This window comes from Felis catus, chromosome A1 (genome assembly GCF_018350175.1).
Source record: "Felis catus isolate Fca126 chromosome A1, F.catus_Fca126_mat1.0, whole genome shotgun sequence".
NCBI classification, from domain to species: Eukaryota; Metazoa; Chordata; class Mammalia; order Carnivora; family Felidae; genus Felis; species Felis catus.
Window position 1 is genome coordinate 166,373,311 of NC_058368.1, and position 16,032 is coordinate 166,389,342.

The following is a 16,032-nucleotide window of genomic DNA, read 5'->3' on the forward strand; positions in this document are numbered from 1 at the left end:
GTCGTTAAGGGTGAAGCCTGGTGCCAGATGTGTGTTGTGATTTTACATAATCCCTGAAATGCTGCTGCTATACTATCTCACGAACTTTTTCTGGGGTGGGCTGGTACCTGGCTGTAGTCTCGGGCACCGGCAGCAGCAGGGTCCAGCAAACATTCCTGGGTGCAGCCAACATTTGGCCATTGCTTGGTGAGACCCTCCCATAGAGGGGCAGAACAGGTCAAAGCTGCAGTCCTTCAGAAGTAAGGGGCCAGGGAAAACAGCCGCATCTGAGACAAAACTCGGGAGAGAGGTACTGCCTGGGGCCTGGTCACGGATAGTGGAAAAGCAGGGAGTGGACAAAGCTGAAGACAGAGGTCTGGTGCATGATTGCTGATCCGGAAGGACAGCCTGGGTAGCTGGGTGGCGCCATTTTCACTGCTCCTGCGCATGCACATTGGCACCTACAAATGCCCCAACAATCCACCCCAGTAGGCTAGCAGCGCCATCTAGTGGAGAACAGAGCCATTACGCTGAGCCCCGCCCAACTGGGCCAACCTAGCTCTTCAAGAACACAAGTCTCACTGCCTGCTTAGTTTATGGACTATAAAGCGCTTCATAGTCTGACTTCTAGGGGAAAATGAAGTAATTTTAGCCCTATTTCAATCTGATAGCAGGTCCATCTATTCAATTTTCTTTTCTGTTTTCTTTCTCTTTTACACTTCTTTTTCTTGAATACAGAAAGAGAAAAAACTCATTTTTATTTTCAATTTTTATTAAAAATATTTTTCCTTAATTTTTATTACTATATTTTTTTACTTTTGTGTAAATTGTTTCAAAGTCTACTTCCATTATTTTATATTAGTCTACTTCAGTATATTCACCTTTCCAAATTTTCAAACAATTACCCTTTTGTTGCTTTTTTCTTTTTCTTTCTTTTTCTTTTTTTCCTCTTTTTCTTTTCTTTTTGTTGAATGCAGAGAGACAAAAACTTCATTGTTTCTTTCAATTTCTATTAAAAATATTTTTGTGTAATTTTTTTACTATTTTGCTTTTCTGTAATTTTTTTCAAATTCTATTTACTTCCATCATTTTATTTTAGTCTACTACAGTGTATTCACTTTTTCAAATTTTGAAGCAATTTCCTTTTTTCTTTTTTTATCTTTTTCTCTTTTTTGTTTGTTTTCTTTTTCTTGAATGCAGAAAAAGAAAAGAATCAAATTTATTTTTAATTTTTATTAATTTTCTTTATTTATTCTACTTTATTCTTTACTTTTATGTATATTTTTTCAAATTATATTTTACTCCCATCGTCTCATTTTAGTCTACTTCAGTGTATTAATTTTTTCAAATTCTCAAATGATTTTCTTTCCCCCCTGCCTTTTTTAAATCTAATCTGTCAAACCACTTTCAACACCCAGACCAAAACACACCTAGGATCTAGCATCACTTATTCGATTGGTGTGTGTGTGTGTGTGTGTGTGTGTGTGTGTTTAATTTTTTAATTTTGATATTTTTTAATTTTAATTTTTAATATTAATTTTTCTACCTCACTTATTCCTTTTCTCACTTCAAAATGACAAAATGAAGGAATTCACCCTAAAAGAAAGAGTACGAAGAAACGACAGCCAAGGATTTAAGCAACATAGATACAAGCAAGATGTCTGAACCAGATTTTAGAATCACAATAATAAGAATACTGGCTGGAGTCAGAAACAGATTAGAACCCCTTTCTGCAGGGATAAAAGAAGTAAAAAATAGAATGAAATAAAAAATGCTATAACCGAGCTGCAATCACGGATGGATGCTGCGGAGGCAAGGATGGATAAGGCAGAACAGAGAATCAGTGATATAGAGGACAAATTTATAGAGAAGAACGAAGCAGGAAGAAAGAGGGAGATTAAGGCAAAAGAGCACAATTTAAGAATTAGAGAAATCAGTGACTCATTAGAAAAGAACAACATCAGAATCATAGGCGTCCCAGAAGAGGAAGAGAGAGAAATAGGGGTAGAAGGTTATGTGAACAAATCATGGCGGAAAACTTTCCAAACCTGGGGAAAGACACAGACATCAAAATCCAGGAAGCACAGAGGACCCTGCATTAGATTCAACAAAAACCAACCATCAACAAGGCATATCATAGTCAAATTCACAAAATACTCAGACAAGGAAAGAATCATGAAAGCAGCAAGGGAAAAAAAGTCCCTAACCTACAAGGGAAGAGAGATCATGTTTGCAGCAGTCCTATCCACAGAAACTTGGCAGGCCAGAAAGAAGTGGCAGGATATATTAAATGTGCTGAATCAGACAAATATGCAGCCAAGAATTCTTTATCCAACAAAGCAGTCATTCAAAATAGAAGGAGAGGTAAAACGTTTCCCAGACAAACAAAAATTAAAGGAGTTTGTGACCACTAAACCAGCCCTGCAAGAAATTTTAAGGGGGACTTTCTGAGGGGAGAAAAGATGAAAATAAATAAATAAATAAATAAATACCAAAAGCAACAAAGATTAGAAAGGACCAGAGACCACCACCAGAAACTCTAACTCTACAAGCATCATAATGGCAAGAAATTCATAGCTTTCAGTGCTCACTCTAAATATCAATGGACTCAATGCTCCAGTTAAAAGACATAGGGTAACAGAATGGATAAGAAAACAAGATCCATCTATATGCTGTTTACAAGAGACCCACTTTAGACCAAAGATGCCTTGAGATTGAAAATGAGGGGATGGAGCATCGATCATGCTAATGGTCAACAAAAGAAAGCCGATGTAGCCATACTTAGGTCAGACAATCTATACTTTAAAATAAAGACTGTCACAAGAGATGAGGAAGGGCATTATATCATAATTAAGGGGTCTATCCACCAAGAAGACCCAACAATTGTGAACATTTATGCGCCAAATGTGGGAAAACCCAAATATATAAATCAATTAATCACAAACATAAACTCATGGATAGTAATACCATAATAGTAGGTGACTTCAACATCCCACAGCAATGGACACAATGTCACAGTAATGTACAGATCATCTAATCAAAAAATCAACAATCAAACAATGGCTTTGAATGACACACTGGACCAGATGGACTTAACAGATATATTCAGAACATTTCACCCTAAAGCAGCAGAATATACATTCTTCTCCAGTGCACATGGAACGTTCTCCAGAATAGACCATATACTGGGACACAAACCAGCCCTAGGTAAGTACAAAAAGATCAATAACATACCATGCACATTTTCAGACCACAACGCTATGAACTCGAAATCAACCACAAGAAAAAATTTGGAAAGGTAACAAATACTTGGAGAATGATAACATCCTACTAAAGAATGAATGGGCTATCCAAACAGTTCATTTTTTTTAACGTTTATTTATTTTTGAGACAGAGAGAGACAGAGCATGAACAGGGGAGGAGAAGAGAGAGAGGGAGACAGAATCTGAAACAGGCTCCAGGCTCTGAGCGGTCAGCACAGAGCCTGACGCGGGGCTCGAACTCACGTACCGTGAGATTATGACCTGAGCCGAAGTCGGACGCTTAACTGACCGAGCCACCCAGGCGCCCCATATAACTTCAAAGAGAAACTGTAATTTAATTTTAAAGCAAAAATTTCCAATATTTATATACTTTAATAATTTAAAGAAAAATATTAAATATCTTCTGCAACTCACAAAACATGTCTATTCATCAGATGCTGGTGGAGGCTAAAAGTTTTTACATTGTCCTCTAGGTTTTTTCACATCTTACCTAATTCTGAAGAAGCAAAGACAGACACCCGGATTCATGACATATGACAATTTTGGGCCAAAAGGGAGTGGAAAAAAACAAGGAAGATTCTATTATTGTAACCTAGATGTAGAAATTAGATAGTAAGAATGCTTCAGATTGCAGGCTTTAAAATTACACAGCTTTATTTGAGTCTTTGCTTCAACATTTCTAAGTTGTGTTGCTTTTGGCGAGTTATTTATTTAAATTTTCTGCTGGTATCAACAGCAAAATGAGGTGAATAATTTCTGCAGTGTAGAAATGCTAGATGGATTAAATGAGATAATACAATAAAGATATTACCACAGTGTCCAGCATGGAATAAACTGATAGAATTGCCATTTGCTCCATCTAATGCAATGATTCCCTAAATTTTCTGCACATTAGAATCAGGGTGCTATTTGAGAATTAATAATCTCTGAGCCCTTTTCCCAAACAATTACATTAGACTCTTCATGGGGGGAACATGGTCTTGGGTACTTACAAATATAGGAGTTTCTCTGGGCTTCTAGGTGGCTCAATTGGTTAAGTGTCCAACTTCAGCTCTGGTCATGATCTCTCAGTTCGTGAGTTAATGAGTTAATGAGTTCATGAGTTTGGGCCTTTGCATCAGGCTGTACACTGACAGTGCAGAGCCTGCTTAGGATTCTCTCTCTCTCCCACTCTCTCTCTACCCCTCTCTGCCTTGTGTTTTCTCTCTCTCCCTCCAAATAAAAAAATAAACTTTAAAAAAAATCTAGGATTTTCTAATGTGCAGTTGATTTAACTACTACTTTCTAATGGAATGGAACATAGGTGTATACAGTTGACTTATGACTGGAAAAGAAGGCAATTTACCACTAAGATATCACTTTAACCAATCAGAATGACGAGTATGAAAAAGACAAGAAATGACAAGTGTTTGTGATAATGTGGAGAAAAAGGAACCCTTGTGCACTGTTGGTGGGAATGTAAATTGGCGCTATGGAAAACATAGTAACTATGGAAAACATAGATTTTTTAAAAGATTAAAAATAGAAATACCACACTATCCAGTTATTTCATTGCTGGGTATTTATCCAAAAAAAATGGATTTGAAAGGATATATATACCCCTATATTTATTGTAGCATTATTTACTACAGTTAAAATACGGAAACAGCTCAAATGTCTGTCAGTAGATGAATGGATAAAGAAGATGTGAGATAGATGATAGATAGATATATAGATAGATAACTAATGGAATATTACTCAGCCATAAAATATAATGAAATCCTGTCATTTGCAACAATATGGATGGATCTGGGGATATTATGCTAGGTAAAATAACGGACAAAGACAAATTCTATATGATTTCACTTATATGTGGAATCTAAAAAAGCCAAACAAATGAGCAAAAAACCAGAAACAGACTCATAAATATCAAGAACAAATTGGAGGCTTACAGAAGAAAGTGGAGTGGGGGGGTGGGTGAAATAGGGGGAGAAGAGTAAAATAAAAAGAGACTTTTCTGAGCCTTTGGTTGCCTTGGTTGTTTCTACATTGATCTTTTAAAATTCCATGCAAAAGAGGCAATTATCTTTTATTTAATTTTTATGAGACTCTTTTAAGTGAAAAGCTTTTTTAAAATTTCTTTCTATAGCTCAGATACTTTCCTAATTCATACATAAGACTTTCTCATTTGTTTTTTAGATTGGCAATCACAGAGCTATAGAATTATAGAATTACTATTAATATTTCTGAGTCTTTATAGAAAATGCTGTGCATGGGTAAATATTTCTCATCTATCCTCAAGACTGTTTCTGAACATTATATAAGTAGATTTTTTTTTGTTTTTCTCAGGTTGAACTTGTGCTTTGATTATTCTTTATCAGTCAGTTTTTTAGGTGGCCCTTCATATTTCCTCTAAGTTCACTGCAAAACTTACACAGTTAATTATTCTTCCAAACAACTCAGAGGTAAAATTTTACCCACAGGCAGATTTGTTTAAATATGCAAATTTCCTTCAAATAAGGAACTAGAAAAATTGTGAGAAATTCTAAAAAAAAAAATTATTTGTACAAAGAGCACAGGACACCAGCCCCATGCTGACAGAAGCCCAGGTGTCACACCAGTCCTTCCATCCTCACATTGGCAAACAGAAACCTCTACACTGGAGCCTTTCTTGGAGACGGGGCACCTTTGGAAGACTGAGCCACAGCAGGAGCTGGAGCCAGAGTCACAGCTGCAGCCTGGGCCTTTGTTTGCCTTGGTCTTGGATTTTGGCTGGCAGAACCTGAGACCCTTGGCAATGTGGGCATGAGCGTGTTTCCTGAGCTGAGAGTAAGCAATGTGGGCAAGTCAATTGAGCTTGAGGCTACTGCCCTTTGGGATCTTGGGCTTGACCTCCTTGGGCTTGATGAGGACGTTGATAGCCTCAGCATGTGCACTAATGGCCTTGGCGTTGTTGGCCTGCATCTTCTTATGGCCCTTTTTGTTGTGCTTCTAGGCAAAGTACCTATTCCTCAGGAACTTCAGGTCTAAGTTAAGACCCCAAAAGATTCATATCTTTGCGACTGGGTTTCTTGATGCCATTTCTGTGCCATTTTCGTGACTGTGTGTGGTGTGGTCCTTGGACTTGGCTGTGTCTGCACCAAAGCCCACAGCTCTCAAAGTGCCTTCTTCTTTTTTTTTTTAAATGTATTGAAGCTGTTTTCTTTGCATTGGAGATCTGAATCACAGTTTACAACATCATTAACCTGATAATGCTTTATAATTACTCATTATCAATGAGGACTCCATGGAACCCTCAATAATAAATTCTATTTGAGAGGTTTAAAGAAATTAAAACAGATTGAAAATCAAATTTCAAGAGCTCTTAGAATTATGGGAAAGAAGTACATAGTTAAAGAACACTGTGCTAGGAGTAGCTAGCTTTTCCAGACTCCATCAATACCAGTTAGATACAGATCACTAGAGCACACACAGAAGAAGACAGTGGCGCTGTGAGTGGACGTGGACACTTTACAATCAAACTTCTCTTGCCATGTTTTTTCTTATATTACCAAAAGCTATGATTGAACAACTGGTATTTTTAAAAAGATTTTTCCTCTTCCTTGGGTTCAAAACCATTAAAATTGCTGACCATAATTTCTTAAGCACTAATTAGAGGGCAACTGACGAAAATCTAGGCAGAGCATGGACATAAGCAATGAATCATGTTAACCACAAACCCCAAAATGCTAAGTCTTTGATGAAATTCCCAGATAAAGATAATTAGCAACATTTCCCTTTGTTTGACTTTTCTTTTGCTTCAGAAGAGAACTTATTTTCATATCACGTGCTTTCTTTGGGGAGAACAATCTGGAATTTCTTAGCATATTTTGTGGTATTTATTTTTCTCTTGATGTATTTCATTCACTGAATTCAAAACCTACAGCATTTTCATCTTATTTGCAGGGCTCCACAATGTGAGATCTCAAAGTACCAAAAGCTATTTAGCTCAGGTTATGTCAACATAGATTGGGTTTGTTGTATCTGGATGCTGGTGCTGGAAAACAAAACAAAACAAAACAAAACAAAAAACAAAACAAAACACCTTGTTCTTCACTTGATTCTGGCTCCTTACTTCCATAAGCTGCTGGCCGTTTCCCCTTCGTTACTTATTTATTCAGCCTAACTGCCAACACTTTTGACCCATTGTTGAGCTTTGATATGTCAACTCTGCTAGATTCTCTAGACTTTCCTTTTATACCCAGAGCTATAAGCATTTATTAACTGTGATCTTAGTAGCAAAATTAGGTCTATATTCAACTATGACCTGATTCCTATTCCCTAGCTTTGAATAGAAGAACTAATCTAGCTCACTTTTTTTGTGTATGTGTATATCTATCCAACTCTTCTCATGGAGAGTAAGATAAAGATTCATGGTAAGTTAAATTCTATTAACTACTTTCAGAATCTACTATTCCAACCTTCTTCATACACATATGTAAAAAAATTAGTAATGTCATGCTGTCAGAAAAGAGAATATTTGCGTTGAAGAGTGAAAAATGTTTCTCTGACTCTTACCTGTGGAATTGGAGAACAGATTTGAACTCAATGTACTGATATTTTGTCTTCATAAACACTGAAGCTGAATGAGAACAATGTAGTCTGCTTCTCTAAATTCTTCTTGAACCCTTTATGTGTGTGGGTGATGTAAATCTTCCTCAATCACTAATGATCCCATTATTCTCTGTTCACCTATTCTCTGTTCAGTTATTGTCAATGATTCTCATTGACTCTCAGGGAGAGCCGTTTCTCTTCAGTTGATTCAAAGATCTTTAGTGCTACTTCCAAGTATTTCTCTTTACACTCACCAAATGGCAATGACTCTTCAAGTCTTCTGTATACACCCTATTCTCCAGACTCTTCTCTCTACCCCACATAATCTTGTATTTACCCAAAATGTTCTTTAAGCCTGTTTAGGAGCAAGTTTATTACATTTATATTATTTTATTTTACATAGAATTGCATTCTAAAAGACATCACTTTTGGAAGAGTTTTAGTCTCTGTTCTCATTTAGTATTAATTACATGTATCAGAGATTTTTCATAGTGTGTGATCTCTTTCATTCAGATACATACACATATGTATATATGTGTATATATATATATATATATATATATATATATATAAGCAGGGTTGATAATCAAAATAATTCAGTGACTAGAAAGGCATAAGCATAGAGTAAACAAATTAACAAAACCAATCAGTAGTAATAAGGCCTATTATATTACACTGGAACATGCTGGCTGAACATTAAATATGTGCGTGTCTGTGTGTGTCTATGCGTCTAATAATTTACAGATATGATTGGCAGAAATGATGACAGGTTTGCATTTTGGAGAGAGATATCTTTCTTTATAGAAAGTTTAATCTCCCTTTCAAGTTACAGTGATTCTCTGTAAGTTCTTAGATGCTAACTCTAAGTTGTCACCAATTTATTTTCATTTAGCTAACAAAATGAACCTTGGACTCCCTAACTAATATCTTGTCCTTGAGAGAAATATCATTTGGCCTAGGGGTAACACAATTAATCTATATTGAAGTAAAGATCATTTATTTTTTTAATAGACTGCAGACATGAAACCTCTTTTTAAAAGACATCTTTTATGTTTGTTAGCTTGTTCAGCTGTTTAACTTTTAAAAAGATTGTGAAAATACAATTTCTTGAATTGCATGAAAAGTTAAAGTTATCACCTATTTAAACATACCAATGATATTCCCTACCTGGTATGCTTACAATGTTATAAAATATTGTTCTCAGTTCATTGAACTACTATTATAAGTTTTTACAAAATTTAGTTAAGCATTACAGTGATAGATCATTGATACATAAGGATGTAATTCAAAGTAAGTAACTGCAAATTTCATAAGGCAAACTTTGATTGTAATGTGAATTATGTAATTTTATTAGATAATTATACTTCAAAAATTGAAGCAAAAGTAAACAGATTTAGCTTCTGTCAGATTTAAAGCTATTAGCATTCTTTTCAGTATCCCTCTAGTGTTATTAACATCATATGACAAGTCTCTGATAAAACAATATGTAGGTGGATTTTTTCCTCTGGCTTATACCTAGGTATAAATGTTAATTTTTTTAATGTTTTATTTTTGAGACAGAGAGAGACAGAGCATGAGCAGGGGAGGGGCAGAGAGAGAGGGAGACACAGAATCTGAAGCAGGCTCCAGTCTCTGAACTGTCAGCACAGAGCCCGAGGCGGGGCTTGAACTCACAAACCGCGAGATCATGACCTGAGCCAAAGTTGGACGCTTAAGGACTGAGCCACCCAGGCGCCCCATGTATCTAAGTATAAATATTAAAAGAAATGAAATTTTAGATTACTAATGATGAAAACTTAAATGCTGTGGTAGCCTATTAGAGAATAAAATGTTGATAAATGGAACCTAGTACAATGCTTGAATCACAATTCATATTCTGTTTAAGTAAGCATTTAGATTAACCCACTGATTAGTTATCGGTGAAAACCATGTGGAGTTTTCAGATAACAAACTAGAAGGCAATGCACACTAAACGTATACTTTTTATTAAACAAGAATTTATGTTATACCTTAAGGAAGAGGCATTAGTAGAGAGTTAGTAACATTGTGTTTAGCTACTTTTTAAGATTTTTTTTTCTAATTATCCAGGAACATTGTTCTTTCTCCATTCATGTAATTTTTTATTTGTAGACTAAAAAGGATAATTTTATTCATATAAAAACTTTAGACTTTTCTTGGCAATAGACTGTTTTCATATGAAACCACAATAAATATTTTAGGAAAGAAATTAAAGACATATAGAAACAAGGCACATGTTGAATTAAGAGACACACTATCCTACTTTATAACTGTTATGCTAAATACTCTCTGTAGTGGTGAAATTTACCAAAGCATGGCAGATTTGAAGAACAATTATTCATAGTCACAATCATAAATGACAGCAATCATGAAACTATCCTTAAAATACCATCTTTAAACAAAAATAATTAGGTAATAATAAAAATATGGCCTCCAACAAAATGTTAAAAAATAGACTCAACCTCTTTTAAGTATACTAGGAAATATATATGTATACCAGGAAATTTTTATTAGAACCTTATTTGGCATTCCTTTTTCCTTCTATTAATTAGGAGACTGTTTATATGTGTATAAGGCGAAATTCTTCTTTTAGGTTTATTATGTATGAGAACATACCAGGAACATAAAGAACTACTCAAAACAATGTAAAGAAGGATCTATATGATCTAAATCCAAAATTGGAGAGTTTAAAAGATGACTCTTCTATATGAAAAGAAATTCAAATGTTTATACCCTTTGTTTAAAAAAATCCCTATCTTCAGATCTAAGCAGTTGAAAGAGGAGAGAAATTTAGATCCAGGTTCTAAATCTAGTTGGTATTTATAAACTTCTGAATATAAAATAAAGTTACTAACACAGTGTTACTGATGAACTCCTCCTAAGGTGGCCCTCAATAGAAATTTCAGTGAAGGGGTACTCAAATGGCTATAAATGAGAGATTTTTGAAATTCAGTTAATAATAACAATTGCTATTACTCATTGAACTTTAACGAATATATCTGAAAGTATAATCTGTAGGTACTAACATTTTACAGATTAGAAAATGATACCTAATTTGGGTAGCTGGACTGCTATCACAAAATTAGAGATAGGGGAGCCTGGGTGGCTCAGTCAGTTAAGCATCCGACCTCAGCTCAGGTCATGATCTCACAGTCTGTGAGTTCGAGCCCTGCATCGGGCTCTGGGTGACAGCTCGGAGCCTGGAGCCTGCTTCGGATTCTGTGTCTCCTTCTCTCTCTGCCTCTCCCCAACATGTGCTCTGTCTCTCTATGTCTCTCAAAAAATAAGTAATGTAAAAAAAATTTTTTTTTTAAAAATTGGAGATAGATCCAGGTATAGAACTTTGGACTGTCTGATATCAGCATTGGTATCCATAGTGCTACTTTTCAGCTCTTGAATTTTTTTCTATAGCACTTGGATTGAATAAACTTTTAGTTGTTTCTGATGGAGAGTGCATTTTCTACATGCATAGGCACACCCCAAATCCTTTAATGCAATTAAGGAACTGCCTAGGGCATTGTGGCATGAATGAAATATTATCCTTTTCCTTGATGACCTAATACAATAACTTTTTTGAGAGGCTACTATGTTTCATTGTATTTATTTACACATATAGAAGTGGGAAGTGCTGAACTGATGATGCCTTGTACAATTTTAGACAAAAGGTAACTTTTATACTGCTTCACTTATGACAAGTAGTTATTTCCCTGGAAGAGATATTGAGAGATTCAAGAAACTTGTCAGTGTAGCAAGATTTTGGAACTTGTCAGTGTAGACCCAGGAAATAAACTGCAAAAACCTTGGCAACATAAAATAATATAATGGTGACTACAGTTTGGACTTTTGTCTAAAGAAGTTGGGAGACATTGTAATATCAAAGCAAAGGCTTAACTTGTTGGGATCTGTATTGTAGCAAAATGACCTTGGAGCTGTGTGTGAAGTTTGGTGTGAAACGAGGGTAAACCAGAGTTAGAAGACAGAATGTAGACACTATTTCAGTGGTTCAGAACAGAAATAATGAGGGCCTGAATGTTAGAATGAATAAGAAGAAAGGTTTTGATCGATGCAAATAAGGGCTACCATTGAGAGAGCTTCATGAATCACTGGTTGGGAGAGGAGGGACAGAATTTAAAGAAGAAATGATTTGAAGTTTTCCAGCTTGAATAATTATTGGAACTAAAAGTATCAGTGACTCAAAAGAACATCAAAGCACTCTGGGGAAAGTGAGTTTCCAAGAAGTGATTCTAGAAGCCCCTTTTTACTTTCTGAAGAGAGAAGGTGTATGTGTGTGTGTGTGTATTTTTATTTATATATGCTATATATAGATATATAATGCTACATATATATAATGCTATATATATGCTATATATATATATATATATTATGCTACCTATTTCTATATGTATATCTATATACTAATATGATGTTACGGTATTTTGTCATGAAGAAAGACTAAAGTACTATTATGGAGTTGTTTTGTTTTGTTTCTTTTCTTTCTGTCCTCTTGTCTCTGAAGATTTTCTGTATTCTGTTTCCCAACACTAACCTAGTTAGTTTTATTTACTGAACGGTAAATGAAGAGGACTCACCTAAAGGTTTTTGGTTTTGTTTTGCTTTGCTTTGTTTTGTTTTGTTGTTCTTCTGTTACTGCTAAATCCCATGTCAGGAAAGGACTTAAGATAGCACCAAATCTCGAACAGGTTCAATCAGTTTGAAATTGCTTAAGACTACATTCCAATATTGTTTGTCAGGCCAGAATGGAAGTAAAATTTCCAGACCTCTAGGAACACACAGGAAGTAGAAAATGAATAAGGCTGATAGTTATTTAGTGGTTGTAAGAGATTGCTGTCTTTACTAGCTGCATTTTTAACATTTTTTTTAAATATCACATTTTTGAAGAAGAGCATTACCTTTGTATATCAGGACTAATCATTTCCACTAGCTTGATACCCTGACCAATAAATTAAGAACTACGTTATGGCAGCAATGGCAAATGAAGAACTCAAACAATTACCTGGAGAATACAGCCACTGAACATAAAAACAAATAAAAAACTGTGATTATATACAACAAGATGCACTACCATCCTGATCCATCTCAAAAAGAATTTCCTGATCTATGTTTGGAAAAGAATTGCATTCTGTAACACGTTAATAAAAGTAAAGGAAAATAAATGCAAAGAAAGGAGGGAAGGAAGGAAGCAGCAGCAATCGCTACACAGATTCTAGCTAAAGTTTAAGTTATGGTGAAGGTAAAATATAGCATATACCTGTAAAATTCTTCTAACCTTTATGTGCAATGGCAGTGTTGAATAGTTATGACAGAGACTTGTATAGCTCCAAAAAGCTAATATAGTGACTATGTGGCTCTTTACAAAAAATGTTTGCAAACCTTTGATCTAGTTAATGTTATCATGTTTTTTATTAGGTAATTAGGCATTATTATAAACTTGTTACATTTATATGGTGGTTTATACATACACACACACGCGTGCGCTATTTAACGTGATAAGATGTAATTCTCTTATTTGTTTTTTGCTTACCTAATAATATCATATGACCATATGTTTATAATTTCAGCAAGTAATTTATGTACAAAGTCATATTTGATCACATTTTTAATCCTAGTATGTTAGATTTCACAACCTTCCGGCATCATCTCAAACTACTAGAATATTTAAACTGATTCATAGTCAAAGAACTTTGGCAAAAGACTGATCTATATTTCTCTGCCTACATACTGGATTCATTGACCAAATGGTTCAATAATCCTGACTAGAAATAAATAGTGAATCACAGGCTGAAAGCTACCTTGAGAACAATTTAATATATTCTGAGAAGAAACTTCTTTAAGACAATTTGACTCCATACTTGTACTTCTTTCTAGTACTGATATTTTGTTGTAAAGATTGTGGTACGGATACTATGTAATAATTACCTAAGATTTATATTAGAACAAGAAAAATACAGCATATAATTTTTTAAATAGGTATCTTGTTTTGCATCCTGTAATAGTTTGAAAAGAGGACTCTACTGAAAAACATTGAAGCAAAACTTAGTGTTAAAAGGAAATCTATTTCTGGCCAATTGACTTTTGAAATGATTTTATAGTGTTGAATATACTTTGAATGCCCTGTAATTTAACACCAGAAATTCATAAGTTAGTATGATATTCTCCAAATGAAAAATTAACTACTTTTTAAGATAAAAGTGTGATCAACCTGTGTGATTTTATCTCTGAGGAGAGTCTATGGGCTACAAAATGTTCAAGGTGTTTGGGATATCAATGTACAATGATTGATGTATAAACAGTTCCTTCTCTCAGTGACTTTCCAATACAGTGCATGAGACAGAAATTAGACAAAAAAAGTAAAGGTAAAATAGTATAGTATAATAAAATATAAAAATAGTGTAATAAAATATTTAAAAATAAATTAGTATAGTATAATATAAGGAAAAGAAAAAAGACTAGGGTACAAGGATAATCACTGTTTTTATGATTTATAATTGGAAATAAATGAAGAAAATGTCCAAATGTAAGGATTAACGACACCAATTTATAGTCTTACCAAGCGTAGGGAAGAAAAAATTGCCAGGTATGAATCTCACTCCCATGTCTTCTGAAGTGCCTAGGAGAAAATTGAATGGACAATTATTTAAATGTTGTTCTGTATGTGGGGTGAGCACTTTGGTGACTTATCCTTGAAGCAGCACCATGAGTCTCTAGATGAACAACAGCAATCCTGTCCAGCTCCCAAGGAAGGAATAAGGGATGAGGTGGGATTCAGAGTAGAATTAATCTTAGAGGTACTACAAAAAATTTATTAAAAAAATAAGGCAGGGAATGGGGAAGATGGCGGCATAGGAGGACGCTGGGCTCACCGCGCGTCCTGCTGATCACTTAGATTCCACCTACACCTGCCTAAATAACCCAGAAAACCGCCAGAGGATTAGCAGAACGGAGTCGCCAGAACCAAGCGCAGACGAGAGGCCAATGGAAGAGGGTAGGAAGGGCGGCGAGGCGGTGCGCGCTTCACGGACTGGCGGGAGGGAGCCAGGGCGGAGGTGCGGCTCGCCGGCCAAGCAGAGCCCTGGAGTCTGGCTGGCAAAAGCGGAAGGGCCGGACGGAGTGTGTTCCGACAGCAAGCTCGACTTAGCTTCTGGGATGTCATAAATTAACAGCTCTGCTGGGAAAGCGGGAAGGCTAGAGGACAAAGGGAGGGAGAGTTGCTGAGCCCCAGACGACAGAGCTCAGCTTGGTGGTGAACAAAGGGGCTCACCAGCGCCATCTCCCTCGCCCATCCCCCAGCCAAAATCCCAAAGGGAAGCAGTTCCTGCCAGGGAACTTGCTCGCTCTCCGCAAACACCCAATTGTGTGCTTCTGCGGAGCCAAACCTCTGGCAGCGGATCTGACTCCCTCCCGCTGCCACAGGGCCCCTCCTGAAGTGGATCACCTAAGGAGAAGCAAGCTAAGCCTGCCCCTCCTGCCCCCGTGCACCTTGCCTACCCACCCCAGCTAATACGCCAGATCCCCAGCATCACAAGCCTGGCAGTGTGCAAGTAGCCCAGACGGGCCATGCTACCCCACAGTGAATCCCGCCCCTAGGTGAGGGGAAGAGAAGGCACACACCAGTCTGACTGTGGCCCCAGTGGTGGGCTGGAGGCAGACATCAGGTCGGACTGCGGCCCCGCCCACCAACTCCAGTTATACACCACAGCACAGGGGAAGTGCCCTGCAGGTCCTCACCACTCCAGGGACTATCCAAAATGACCAAACGGAAGAATTCCCCTCAGAAGAATCTCCAGGAAATAACAACAGCTAATGAGCTGATCAAAAAGGATTTAAATAATATAACAGAAAGTGAATTTAGAATAATAGTCATAAAATTAATCGCTGGGCTTGAAAACAGTATACAGGACAGCAGAGAATCTCTTGCTACAGAGATCAAGGCACTAAGGAACAGTCATGAGGAGCTGAAAAATGCTTTAAACGAAATGCATAACAAAATGGAAACCACGACAGCTCGGATTGAAGATGCAGAGGAGAGAATAGGTGAACTAGAAGATAAAGTTATGGAAAAAGAGGAAGCTGAGAAAAAGAGAGAGAAAAAAATCCAGGAGTATGAGGGGAAAATTAGAGAACTAAGTGATACACTAAAAAGAAATAATATACGCATAATTGGTATCCCAGAGGAGGAAGA

General features: G+C 36.3%; 1 pseudogene; it reads right to left on the minus strand.

The window, feature by feature from the left end:
- Positions 1-5,875: 5,875 nt before the first annotated feature.
- Positions 5,876-15,120, minus strand: LOC109503126 (annotated as a pseudogene).
- Between the last annotated feature and the right edge of the window lie 912 nt (positions 15,121-16,032).